Here is a 14,091-nt window from a genome sequence, read left to right as displayed (position 1 = left end):
CATTTGAGGGTAGATTTTGTTTACTGTTTTTGAAATACCTAAAGATACAGACAAGCATCGAACGTCGCGACACTCCCGCGCCGGCCGACGACCGTCCGCGTCGCCTGCGCACAAAGCCCCGTACATATGTTAATTTCCTTTATGTCACTGCTTTACATGCAGATTGGAAAACACGCGATTGAAACTCGAAAGTGTCTCGTTTCGAAAGGGGTTATTAATGCCGATGATTAGTTTTTGGGGTTCCGTGTTTACAAAAGCTAGTGGGTACACATTTAATAATAGATCAAAGCCCAATAGATGCATCGAATAAGTATAACTATATTTTGACTGTGATGATGATGATGATGCATTCCTGTTGTCTCTCATTTGGGACATAGGCCGCAGAAGAGGCCTAGTTTGTCGCTCATTTGTTTTTCATTCGTGTTTGTGTGCGTATTTTGACTGTAATAACTTTAATTTCGTAATTATTCGTCGTATAGGCATGTACTATCAGGTCACCAAATAAGGTTCGTTGATAATACATTTTTTACAAGACACTATTATTACCATTGACATAAAACATTATTCCATCATTTCCATAATTCATATCACTATACTTAGGGCCCCCCCACATCTGGCGTCTTTCGAGCGTCGGCGTCTGTCGGCGTCGGTCCAGCGCTATGGAAAATGACGTCGCTGCGCAGTTGCGTCGACGCTGCGTCGACGTTGCGTCGACGTTGGCTATAGAATTGTAGACGCCGACGCTCGAAAGACGCCAGATGTGGGGGGGCCCTTACCTACCCTACACACTGTCAGATAGGTACATTTTATGACTTATGATAGCTTGTAATAGTAAAGTAGGTACTTAAAAATATTGTAATTCTTACTGATATTGTTATACCATCTTTAAAGTATGTCTCTTACTAAGTTGTTAAACACTTAAAATAATAAATTCTCATTCGTAGTTAATCTTGTGCGTGACTTATGCATACGGAACCCTCATGTTTCAACTTCTATCACTCATAACTTATAAGTCACAACTCCAGCCGCGGTCAACGAGTGTTTTATTTCTTATTTTATGACATGTGTCAGCCTCCAAGTGTTTAAACAACCTTTCTTCACCGTGAAGTATTTTTCAAATTGTGTCTTAAGGACAATACTTTCCTTTTCTTTTATTTTTTCATTGTTAAAGACGCAAGTTGTAGGTAAATATGTTGGTGTCAGTAGGTTGATAGGAATTGGACCATTTATTAGACCTTAAGAGTGACATTCCATTTCCAACTGCGCTGCAATACTGTTCATTTTACTATGGAAACGCGTCGCTGTCATTGTCAATTTCCATAGAAAATGAACAGTATTGCAGCTGCAGTTGGAAATGGAATGTCACTTTAAAAGTCTTAAAACAAATTAAGTAAGTATCTCGTTTTAGAGATATAAATTTGCAAACTAGTGTACATGTCTCGCTGCTTCTAGAGATATTGTAAATTGTAGGTAAATAATTCCTCGATTGGGCGGTTCCTAATTTAAACAAACAACAGATAATATATGCAACATAATTTAAACTATTAAAGTAGGTACATACTTGTGATTATGTTGACAAGAAACTTAAACTTCGTATGATTTATAGATTTTGTTTGTTAGTGTTGTCGTCCGTTTTGCGTCTATCCCCGTCCAAATACACTTGTTAGCGTAAACAAGGCCTAGCGTCCAGTTTATTACGTCCACCGAGACGTATGGAGATCGCCCATTATGCGCGCCCTTACCCTACGAGTGGCTAACGGCGCATCAGTCACAATTTAAACAAAAATACGCTTGATGCGACTCGCTTTGTTACTTTGTAAGGCTTGCAGAAAAAGGGAGTTTTGAATTTTGATTCTGAAATTGATTTGAAATGAAAGATTAGGCAATTTTAGCTGTACTTGGCCATCTATCTGCCCCGAGTATTTTTTTTATTGCATCCTCATCGGCAGCTTCTTAGCCCAGGGTCCGCATTTCGAGTTGTTCTTCACCATAATTGGTGCGCGTGTATAGGTTCGTGTACAGTCAGCTGCAGCGGTAGTTATTATCGGTACGTATTATACTTATGGTAAGTGATCTTGAAGTGGTCATACCTCTCTACTGCCAAGCGCAGCAGTCCATGGACGGGACTGGGCTAGAGCGGCTACCGCGAAAACCGAAATTCGCAAATTGCGGGGATCTTTCTCTTTTACTCCAGTGAAGGCGTAATTAGAGTGACAGAGAAAAACCCCGCAATTGACGATTTTCGGTATTGGCGGTAGGCAATAGGACACGAGGATGACTAGCAATCAAGCACAACTCTAGTGAGCAGACTGGTCCAGAAAGAAATGGCATATACGTGATCTTTACTGTCCAATATTTGTTTTAGACAGTGGCCCTTTAACATGTTATAGTCCCCACAGCCACGCTAACCCAATGCGGATTGGGGACTTCACATACACCTTTGAATTTCTTCGTAGATGTATGCAGGTTTCCTCACGATGTTTTTGCTTCACCGAAAAGCTAGTGGTAAATATCAAATGATATTTTGTACATAAGTTCCGTAAAACTCATTAGTACGAGGCAGGATTTGAACTCGCGGCCTCCGAATTGAAAATCGGACGTCATATATATCCACTCGGCCACCACCGCTTATACAATTGCTACAACACACACATTACACATGCTTTAACCTGTTATCTATTTTTTTATTTTATTTATTTTGGGTGAAATCCCCAATACAAAATGAATAGTGTGTTTATGAATGGCTTTAGTAGCGTGTTAGGCATATAGACATTTGAAAGTTTTTCATATCAAAGTAACCCAATTTCAACGGGCCTGTCGAATTTCCCATACCCCAGAACTCACGGCGTTGCCCACGGTACCGACTAGAAAGTAATAAGTCGGTAAAAATGTGCATACAATGCCTGCATTTGAAATGCAAAGCGCACGCATTGCGTCCGTCAGAGCTTATATATCGCGCGCCGCGTGACGGCAATTGCCCACTGTTTGCTTTTCAACCAAATACTATTCAATTATTGTAAAATTTATAATCTTTTATATTTCAAATATTAAATTTAAATATACATAGTGTTATGACAGCCTTAGGGGCTTTCCATGAGCTATTCCGCGTACAAACGCATTAGATTTTTTTCCATTATGTATCAGAACATTTTATTTTTATTGAGTATTTTTCATATTCAATGTGACAGAAAAATAACTCCAACCTATTCCTACAAATTTTCAGAAAATTCGCGTTTGTGGAATACTTCCATTGCCAGTTTTGAGTCTGACGTACCTGGGCTATAACTGCGAAAATCGAAGTTCGCAAATTGCGGGGATTTTTCTCTGTCACTCTAATTACGCCTTCATTGGGTAAAAGAGAAAGATCCCCGCAATTTGCGAATTTCGGTTTACGCGGTAGCCGCTCTGGTATTTTCAAGATTAAAATACGCATTTGTCTCAAATCTCTTGCGTAATATACAGCGTATTTACGCTTTGTGCTTAACTCGAGCATTACCACTGTTTCAAAGCCGCAGCCATTATCTCCCCAAAACTCCAAAACAGCGTCTTAAATCTCCCAAGAATTAACTTAAAAGCATTATTTCATGTAAATCCGTCGACATTGCCATCTTAAAATTACTTTTAGTGCTCCTTCTTTGATGATAAAGAAGGTCTTAAGTGCATGAATATTTCACAGGTAGCATCATCTCTATATGAAATGTCAAGAATATCAAATTGCAGGGCGCGGAAACTGTCGGTCCGGTTTTTTAATATCAGTTGATGCGATGTCTTGGGCTGGATGGAGCCCACTGGCTCCGAAACGGGTCAGCTTTGGGGCAAACTTTGTGCAGGGGCACTCTTGCGGTCAACCGCGAAACGGGTTACGGGTAATTTTGTGTGTGATCGCGAGTTTGATTGTCGGTTACAGGTGTTTCGGATTCGCTGTTGTGGTTGATAAATCTTTCTTTAATTTTGTTTTGAGCGAAGCATTTTGAAGGATCTCCCGAAAATAAGAGATAGCTCGAAGAGGGTAGTGTAGTTATTATAGTAACTAATAATTTTTGACATGAATATTATGTTACATACGTTTAGCCGATTTAGTTTGAAAGTTAACGTAATTTTATATAAAGAAAAGTTTTTTACGCATATAAAAACTTACATACATCAAGTAATGTTTTAGATTGCATCATATTGTATGCTTTTGTATACAACGATAGGTACCTACTCGAAATTGTAGAACTCGCCTGAATATTTCACCTGCATTTGGCTCACCCCGCAATAAAACGGGAATAAAGGTAAGAGGGCAATGTCGCATCATCGGCATTGTCTGCCGAGTACTGAGCCAGGGGTCGTGCACTATTGGTAAACACAACAAAACTAAGTAAAGAAGAACTAACTCTAGAAGAAGAACTCTAAGGAATGGACGAAAATTGTGAAATGGGCTTTACCAACTGTGTAATGCTAAATACAAGTTTGTTAACCGATTCCACTATTATTAATCGCTTCAAACCTTTTTGTTATGCAAATACTTGTGAAAGGATGACTGAAAAATTCTGTGTTATTCAGTTACATATTAACATGTTGTATAGATACTCAAAATAAAGACAAAAAGCAAAAATATTGTTTTTTAATTTTTTTACTAGAGGCACAAATTTCCTCAAAAATAGTCTATAATTTTTGAAAAGTAATACTTACACCAATTAAAAAAATGCAACTGAAAAAATGTAGGTGTCGTCAAAATCACGAGTTGCACTGCCCTGGCGCCCCGCGCATAAATCCTCATTAGCCCCCCGAAGGTTTACGATCCCTGTCCCACGGCGCTAGTAACCGAGACGTTGCTTACCCCTGACTTTTAGAACTGAGTGATTGGAGAAAATGTTCAAATGCGACTTTTTTTTAACGTATATTTTGATTAGTGGTTGATTACATCGAAATAAAAACGAACTCGTAAAAATATTTAGTTCAGTTTGGTTTTTAGGAGCAAAGTAAGTAAATACGAGCACATGTTACTTTTATTAGACATAACATATATATAATGTAATTTTTTAATAGTTATTGATCTAGTTTTTGTAAACTTGTAGTTTACGTCACGGTTTTTGAGGTCATAATTTTTAAGGTTCCGTAGGTAAAACGGAGCCGTTGTGTGCGTCCGTATCACAGTCGCAGTCATTTTATTGTTACTTATACTAAAAGGCGACTGTACACGACAAAACAAAAAACATGATATCCGTTATCATTTCTCATACCATTATACTTAATGTAGTTTATTCATAAAGCTGACGTAAGCATCAGTTAGTATATCTAATATCGGCAGGAACCATTTACGTTACGGGAGCACCAAGATGTTGGAGAAATGTATGGGGTAGGACTGCAAGTAACTAGTACGACCCTACGGATTTTTTAATACCTGTATATAATGTAATGCATTTACATTATCTATAAGAGCGTTCAATCCGGAGGTCGCGGGTTCAAACCCCGGCTCGTACCAATGAGTTTTTCGGAACTTATGTACGAAATATCATTTGATATTTACCAGTTGCTTTTCGGTGAAGGAAAACATCGTGAGGAAACCGGACTAATCCCAATAAGGCCTAGTTTCCCCTCTGGGTTGGAAGGTCAGATGGCAGTCGCTTTCGTAAAAACTAGTGCCTACGTCAAATCATGGGATTAGTGGTCAAGCGGACCCCAGGCTCCCATGAGTCGTGGCAAAATGCCGAGATAACGCAAGGAAGAAGAAGATAATGTAATGTATTTAAACGAGCAATTCTTGTTTATTTATACATATACACGCTGATTTTTAATCGGTGAACAGGAACATTTTTTTCTGACTCAGTAATTGATTTAGATTCAAATGACAGGTATGTACAATTGTACACCTACACCTCCCTGGCATGTAAACAAAGAAACATGGAATGGAGGGATATATACCTAGGTTTGGATTTCGGTAGCTCAGTTGGTTATAGCGACAGGACTCGTAGAGTTAGACCACGAAGAGTCTGCAGCTATTGTGATTGTGAGTTGCAGACTTTTCTTGGTCTAACACTAATTCATAAATTTTGCTAATACTAATCTTTAAATTTTTCCTTTCTTCTTAAATTTTTAATTTATTCGCTGGATACAAAATGAAACTAAAATGTTAGTTAGCGATAGGAACTCATGGTCTGGCCGATCACCATCTCGGGCCCGCGGCGACCGAGATATTTGCCCGGATAATGTTTTACTTAAGCAAAAAACCGTAACCGGCCTGCGAACATTTGCATACTTAACCAAGTAGGTGATTATCGAGCTGGCCGGTGCGTATACGCACAACTATATGCGATGTGATGTGCGCCAGTCATAAAGTATGGAATATGTAAAGTTTTTTAAATTTGATAGGTATTTTGAAAGACTCAAAAGTAAATATTAATGATATAATATTCAATGAGGTTAATCAAGTAAAGGGAGGCCCTCCAATCGTTTAAAAGCAAAAGAGTCTAATAGACTGAGAGTCTAATATTTTGATCTATATGCCAAATCCAAGGAAACAAACCAAAGACCTTCTCAGTTAGAACTTCTTATGAATACCTAAAGCTAAAAGAAGAAAAAAGTACTTAAAATTGTCTAATTGAAATCTAAAATTAGACGTGGAATGATCGATAAAAAGGTATAGTAACACAGATAAACATCTACGTTAAAAATTATAATGTACTACATAATAACTAAGTTTTTATTTTTATCACTACCCTAATTATATCACTTGATGTTTTTGCATAATTGCGCCATTACCTATCTTTAAATATACAGTCAAGTTTATTGATTTCTGTGTATTTATGAGCCACCAATATAATATGTGCTACTTGCTACAACTACTTACCCCGAAAATATCCAACAGAAATAAGCAACATCAATAATTTCCCTATAAATAATTGACAGTACGGTACCGTCCCGAACAATTTATTTATTATTCACGCTGTGTTGCCAGTGTTCTGTCATATTACCCCGATATTGGGGAAATATTCGCGGCGCGAGGGGCGCGCTTATAGGCCTTTACTGTTGTTTAGTGCTGGCAACAAGGATACATTCTTTATTGTTTTTTGTTTGGGTTAAGTTTTTGGTGTAAGGAAAATATGAACGCAAGGTTTTGCCATAATTTTAGGTATTACAAGATATTTTCGGCATGTTGGGTAGGTACCTAACCTACTACCAACTTACTTGCTTCTCTTGAGGATTATGAGCATATGAAAATTGTAGGATAATGAGCTTATAAGCTTAAAAGTACAAACATTTATTTAAGAATTTGTGGTCGGGGAGTTACAAAAGTTAAAAGAGCTGTTTGCTAATGAAATCGCATTAAACAAGGCAAAATTAAAAAATACTGCTACTCTATTTTTTTAACCACCTTATTTATTATGTAATATACCGGGTGTGGCCTGTAATATGAGCAAATAATTAAAACATAGATTGTACTCTTCAAACGGTGACACTTTTGTTCAACAACTTTTAAAAATTATGAAGTATTTAGACTCCCTATTTTTCATACAAAATAAATATTATATTCAATGGACGCCATCGCGACGCCATATCATTGTGATTGACGTTGCTTGTCAAGCCTTAAACATAACAAAATTTGCAATACATTGCGTCTTTGAATAACCTTTAAAGTGTATTAAAAATCAAACTACAAGTTATTTTCAAAAGTCGCTGAACAAATGTTGGTCAGTATGAGGAGTACAGCCTACAGTTAAATTTTTTGCTCATAGTACAGGCCACACCCGGTATACACAATTCAACCTTAAGCTGGTATTAATTGTAATAATCTTTAAAACAATTGACTGTTTACTGTGACTAATTAATTTTAAATCCAACAGAACTCGAATCAAACTCCAGTTGAACAACAACAAACTTGAAAGTCAAAAGTCAAAATATATTAATGAATCATTAGAATGGGATACGACTCCCACAAACACAATATGTGTATTTGTATGTAAACACAGAATGGGGGACCGGCGAATTTTCCGAGGGTGTGACACTAGCACGTGGTTTGCCGTGGCGAGCGCTGGCTTACCAGAAAAGTTCCGCGAAAATAGTTCGAATAAGCTCAAGTCACATTTGGAATTTTGTAATTCGAATTCGGTTAGGAAGTTGGCGTAAGAACTAAAAGTTAAAATCGCGTAAAAATAATTGCTATGCTAGTTAAGTTTTTGTTTCGTTTTAATCAGAATAATGTACTTAGTGTCGGTTTTTAAGTAGTTTTGTAAGTATGTGTTCAAAAGCAATCTTTAACTTTTTTGCGGAATTACTATGTAAACGGGTAAAAGTAAGAAAATAAGTGTTTCTTAGCGATCTCGGTTGCAACTTAACTTTTTCCCGGTGATTGTATGTTTTTACTTCCACGTCGAGTGACATGAAAACATGTCTGATCGATTGCTTATTCCTGTGCCCCGGATTGTGCCCTTATTCGTTTAATGTGGAATTTGGTGTTTTGAGTTTTCCCCGAAGCGCGATGTGGGAGTCCTCGGCTTTTTTCCCCGAATGCCGAACTTCACTTAATGAAGAGATTTGTATTGACGTGTTGCCTGCGTAAATAATTTTCGGAACGTACATTTTTGTATTTGGCTAATTAATTGTTCCGTGTATTGTAAAATGGAATGATTTTTAGAAAAAGTATTTACAGTCTTCCTCGGGCAGCTTATTGACCTTATTGTATTTTTTTATTGTATGTGGTTTCAATAAAGAAGCGCTGGTGGCCTAGCGGTGAGGGCGTGCGACTTGCAATCTGGAGGTCGCGGGTTCAAACCCCGGCTCGTACCAATGAGTTTTTCGGAACTTATGTACGAAATATCATTTGATATTTACCAGTCGCTTTTCGGTGAAGGAAAACATCGTGAGGAAACCGGACTAATCCCAATAAGGCCTAGTTTACCCTCTGGGTTGGAAGGTCAGATGGCAGTCGCTTTCGTAAAAACTAGTGCCTACGTCAAATCATGGGATTAGTTGTCAAGCGGACCCCAGGCTCTCATGAGCCGTGGCGAAATGCCGGGATAACGCGAGGAAGAAGAAGAAATATGTGGTTTCAATAACTGTTCTTTAAAATATTAAAACAGTTTATCTCACGAATTTTTTTTAATGATGCTTATTTTAACTAACAGATGCATTACTTGTCAAATTGTTATAGATAGATCTATTTTTAATAGGCATCATCACCACGATCCTTTAATCATACCTACCTACCCCTTTTTACCATCATATTTGACTACAAACCTAAAAAAAAGACGGTAGCGTTTCCATGACGAATGTGTCAGCGGCGCCTTTGATAGTGCGGCACCACAATCGTAAAGTGTTCGAATCGAAATCGGAGTGAAGTAAATCGGTATGATTGCCATCGAATAGATCGATTTCAGATTGACTGCGATTATCCGTGATTGGAAGGGTCTTGGCAGTTGGAAATGGTTTTGTGTCGTCGATATTTTGATGACTTTTTGAAGTGATACATATATCACTGGTGACGGTGAAATATTTTAACGCAATAGTAGCTTGCAGTTTTACCGTTTACCACATTACTTTCTTATTGGGCTAATTTAGGTATTACCTAGGTTTCAATTTATTGAAATTGCTGATTACTTTCACTAGTTTTTAGAACGTTTTGTGATTAATGGTATTTATAATGACCGTATATCAGTCATTTTCTACTCGTATGGTTGTAAAGTATCAAAATGTTTCAAGTAGTAGTCGTCACAATTTATTCAGTGCGTTAAGAATCAAGTTAAATATACAAAAAAGACGGAACTCGTTTCCTCCAGCTATGTTTCTATTGTCCTTTAGAGTTATTATGTTTTAGAGCCTTTAAGTCAACGACAAAAAATGCCCCCCCGTGTGGATTTTTTTCGTGGCTCGTTCCATCTTATTAAAACATTTTTTAGATATCTATTCTCAAACAAAGTAGTAATAGTAGTAGTATTTTATTCAACCAAATATTTAACATAGCGAGAAACAATGGTAGCAAACAAAAATTACAAAGGCGAACTTATCCATGTAAGGTATTTCGTCCAGTGAATATGCAGTATACATTTTGATTAGGTATATTTATAAAACAAAATATGAACAACAGTCATCCTAAAACAAAAAATTAGCAGGTAGGGGAGACCGAGGTGAGTTGTGACAGAGGAGAGTTGAAACATCGTCGATTTTTTGGAATCTATTAACTAGAAACTAGGTCGCAATAGCGCGCGTTTGTTAGTTCAAGTTACTAGCTAACAAACGCACACTGTTGCGACCTAGTTTCTAGTTAATAGATAAAAAAAAAATCGACGATCTTCCAACTCTTCTCTGTCACAACTACCTCGGTCTACTACCTAGTGATACGAGTATGAAGTTTCTTGTATTGTTTTACACGGTAAAAAACTCGTATTAGTCGGGTAATACGTACAGGTCGGTATCGGTACCTACAAATTTATCCTGTAATCGCTGGAGTTGCAAGTCTTTTACACAGGCACTTGTACTATTGTGCGTATTCAGTTTTATAGCGACCCAACAAGTTCGTACATTTGAGCACCTTTTTGCCCCGCTAAGAAGGAAATTCAAAATCAAAAAGATTCCAATTTCGAATCACTGCATGGTCACAGCGGGCGCTAACGACATCTCTGAGTCGCTAAGTAGAACTATTGTCCAATTCGATTCGGTTAACTCCGTGGCTCGTCGGCTTTCTGTCAACTAGCCGTTATTTAGTGACGGTTGCGTATTTTTAAATCTGGAATGTGTTTTGTCGGCAAGTACAGTGAAATGTTTAAATCAATTGAGGGTGTAGGTTCTTGAAATTCTATCTTTATTTTTTGGGCCATAGGATCTGTTTCAGATTTGAGATTTGATGAATAGTACATGTTTCTTAGGAAGGTTGTTAATAGAAGAGTTGCTGCTTGATTGTTTGTATTTGTAGGGGTCAGTTAAAATAGCCGCTACGAGTTCATATTTATTTACAGGTTGTTTTTTAACCCTTGGCCATACACTGCTAGGCAAATGATAGGTTATATAACACTTTCACTATCGGGACAACTACGACACCACGAATTTTTTTACGTAGAAACATCTACACATATCGGATGAAATAAAATGTATGAAGCACCGATTTATTATCGCGATTTCGCATTAGTTTCCAGAATGTGGCTAAGCTAAGCTAACGTACACGATATAATTACTCAAAATCAATTTATCGTAGAGTTAGTGTATTTTTTAAATTAAACCTCTCTTTTTTCAATTATATTTTAACTTTTCTCATAAAATTCTAGGCACAAATACAAAAATTACTATATATATAGCCTAAAAACCAATCATAATGTTTCGCGTGACGTAAAAGTGTTACTGTAGTCATGTACGCCGTACCAATGGTGAACTTCTGCAGTCCCTACCACCTGGGCAGCTACGGGCCTCACACGTCGAGTCTGCAGGACCCCTACTGGATGTACGTATTTATTAAACATACACATTATACAACTACTTTTATGTCTTCGTCTATGGCTTGAATTAATTGGAATATATGTAACTAAATATTACAACAACGGGTCCTGGTGTCCTACTTTAAAATTTTATTTTAATAGAAATGTGCAAATTTTTGTAGTCCAGAGCACTCCAAAGTCATAATCATTGTTCTCGTTGTTCCAGAAAGCCACCGGTAGATGGCGCAGGAAACGCTGCATCCGTAAACAGTCGGTGAGTAACTTTTTGTTTAGTCTACCTATATTCAATGCTAAAGTTAATCAATACATACTTTGAACGTGAAACTGTCTATACTAGCAGGATAACATAAATTGGCAACTATTTGATGAAACGTACATATTTTTAACACAGGTAAATTTTAACATACATACTTACGAATAAAAATTCGCACGAATGAATAAAATCAAGTAATTTACAGTAAAATAAGTAGGGAGGTACTGCCATTCCACGCTAATAAAACATAAGTTAAATAGAAAAAAAAATTGCGACTATTCTGAGTTAAAATTAGTTCTATTTGTCTTTAAACTGGGGCCCATTTCTCGAACGGTTTGAGACTAATATTATTAGTCCACGAACTGTCAAGTCGTATGGGTTACCATGGCAACAGACTAATAATATTTGACTAATATCAGTAATATCGTTCGAGAAATGGGCCCATGGGCTCCTGGTGTGAATAATGCGGTCACTATTCTAATGTCTAATAAACTTAAATATCAATTAACGTGTTTTTTAAATATATTTTCTAAGATTTCCATATTGTTTATCAATTGCCAAATATAAATGAGAAAAGTTATTGTGGGCTTGCAGTAGCCGATCGCAAAATCAAGTCGAGCAGAGGTCTAGAATCCAGATATCGCTAAAAATGTAAAAACCAGTAAGCAATTTGCGTTCCTTCATTAGCCGGTGACCAAAAAGTCGGGATCGGGCAGCACGCCCAAAACGTGTTGCTCCGACATCGCGTCAGATCAGCGGTCGTTCCGTCCGGCCAAATAACCGGGCGCCGGGCGAGCGGGACGGTTCCCGGGAGTTTTATGGTTCTGTATATTGAGAGAAAAATAGAGAAACTGGCCGCGTAGCCAACCTGCCAATCGCTAACGCTCCGTAGCGATCGAATCAAAACGCAACTGTCACTGTTGCACTTATAAGGAAGAGTGTTTGAGAGACACAAAGCGTTTTGTTGTCGAAGCGATAGCGATTGTCACCTTGGCTAGGCCGGCAGTAGTTGTTTAGCGGAAAACTTCTTTCTGCAAAAGTAGGTATAATATATTATAATAGAAAAAAATTATATTTTGTACACTGACAGCAAATAATAATTAATGCACACAAATTAGACCTATCCAGAGTTATAGCTAGTATAAATAAATAAAAATAAATAAATAATAATAAATAAATAAATATTATAGGACATTCTTACACAGATTGACTAAGTCCCACGGTAAGCTCAAGAAGGCTTATAAGAAATTTTATTTTTCAAGCGTATAAATCCATCTAGCTTGGATCTAGTCATACTCATTGTAATATACGTTACATAAAATATGTTTAATTTAAGTACGAGTATGATCTGAACGTCAAAATTTAAAATTGTAAATCGGTCGTTCAGAATTCCACCGCATATTTTTAGCGGATCCCCAAAACGCTATCCGATAATCCTGCCTCTAAAAATGGTAATTTCTACTCAGTTCTCACGAACGAAACAAAGGATTGAGTGAAAAAAAGAGCTAAATATTGAATGAGAAAAAAGGTACCCAATCACAATAAAATTACGCCGCGCGCACTGTAATTTCGTTTTCCAATCGGCCGAGATGCGAACGGTCGTAATCTATGATGTTATTAAAATCAGTATGAAATGAGGGGTAAATCTATTTAGAGTCATCTGAGCGCTTCCGATTGTCGACACTATAGTTTCTACAATGTTTTAACCATGATTTTGAATTAGATACGTGACAATTTTCATAGACTTTTAATTGACAATTATTGTACATTAGCAGCCCGTGAACCTAATGAAAAGTTTCATGCTAATTTGAGATTACGCAAACTTTATAGAAAATATGTCTTAGGTTTATTTAGAATATATGTAAGGATTATATACAAATGATCTGTTACTTGAAAGAATTTAAACCGCAAGCCAAAACGTTAGTTGGTGCTCGAGTCCGCACAGTATAAAAGTGTGTATTTTTCTAAGCTGTTTAGTATGCGGGCAGCGCGCGGTAAGCCAGGCTTAAGACACTGGCTGAAAATAATGAAAAACCACCACTCGCTGTAAGCCCGGACAAATTAGATCTGGCGATGGCGCGAGGGGAAACACGTTGGACATTTTGCCAACATGTAACTAACATATTCTAATGTATGACATTTTCCAAACCAACGTTACTTCTACAATCTACAACTTACTCTGAACAGCTTTGACTTCCGTAACATTAGCAGGCGTGGCTCACTCCGCGATGTCGTCGCTTTGCTACAGGTAGCTAAAAGTACGTCCGTTCCACACCAATTTTGGTGGCTAGCCATAAGCCGCGCGTGGCACTGTCGCCACCTATTAGCGGACATATCTGTCCTGATCGTAACAGACGCGCTTTGTTAGAGAGTGGGTCTTCTGTACCTAGTACTATTATTTATTCTGTGACATTAGTGACAATAATACTC

General features: G+C 37.4%; 2 long non-coding RNA genes across 2 annotated transcripts in view; one reads left to right on the top strand and one right to left on the bottom strand.

The window, feature by feature from the left end:
* LOC134667791 (uncharacterized) overlaps positions 1-9,007 on the bottom strand; it is a 537,524-nt gene extending 528,517 nt beyond the window's left edge. The window contains exon 1 of the long non-coding RNA XR_010098690.1: positions 8,882-9,007. This is a non-coding gene — a long non-coding RNA (uncharacterized LOC134667791). The remainder of the gene's footprint in view (positions 1-8,881) is intronic.
* LOC134667797 (uncharacterized) overlaps positions 1-11,661 on the top strand; it is a 55,850-nt gene extending 44,189 nt beyond the window's left edge. The window contains exon 3 of the long non-coding RNA XR_010098691.1: positions 11,614-11,661. This is a non-coding gene — a long non-coding RNA (uncharacterized LOC134667797). The remainder of the gene's footprint in view (positions 1-11,613) is intronic.
* Positions 11,662-14,091: the final 2,430 nt, after the last annotated feature.

Source organism: Cydia fagiglandana, chromosome 1, assembly GCF_963556715.1.
Source record: "Cydia fagiglandana chromosome 1, ilCydFagi1.1, whole genome shotgun sequence".
NCBI lineage: Eukaryota > Metazoa > Arthropoda > Insecta > Lepidoptera > Tortricidae > Cydia > Cydia fagiglandana.
The sequence above is the reverse complement of the archived record's forward strand: the minus strand, read 5'-3'. Positions and strand labels throughout refer to the sequence as shown.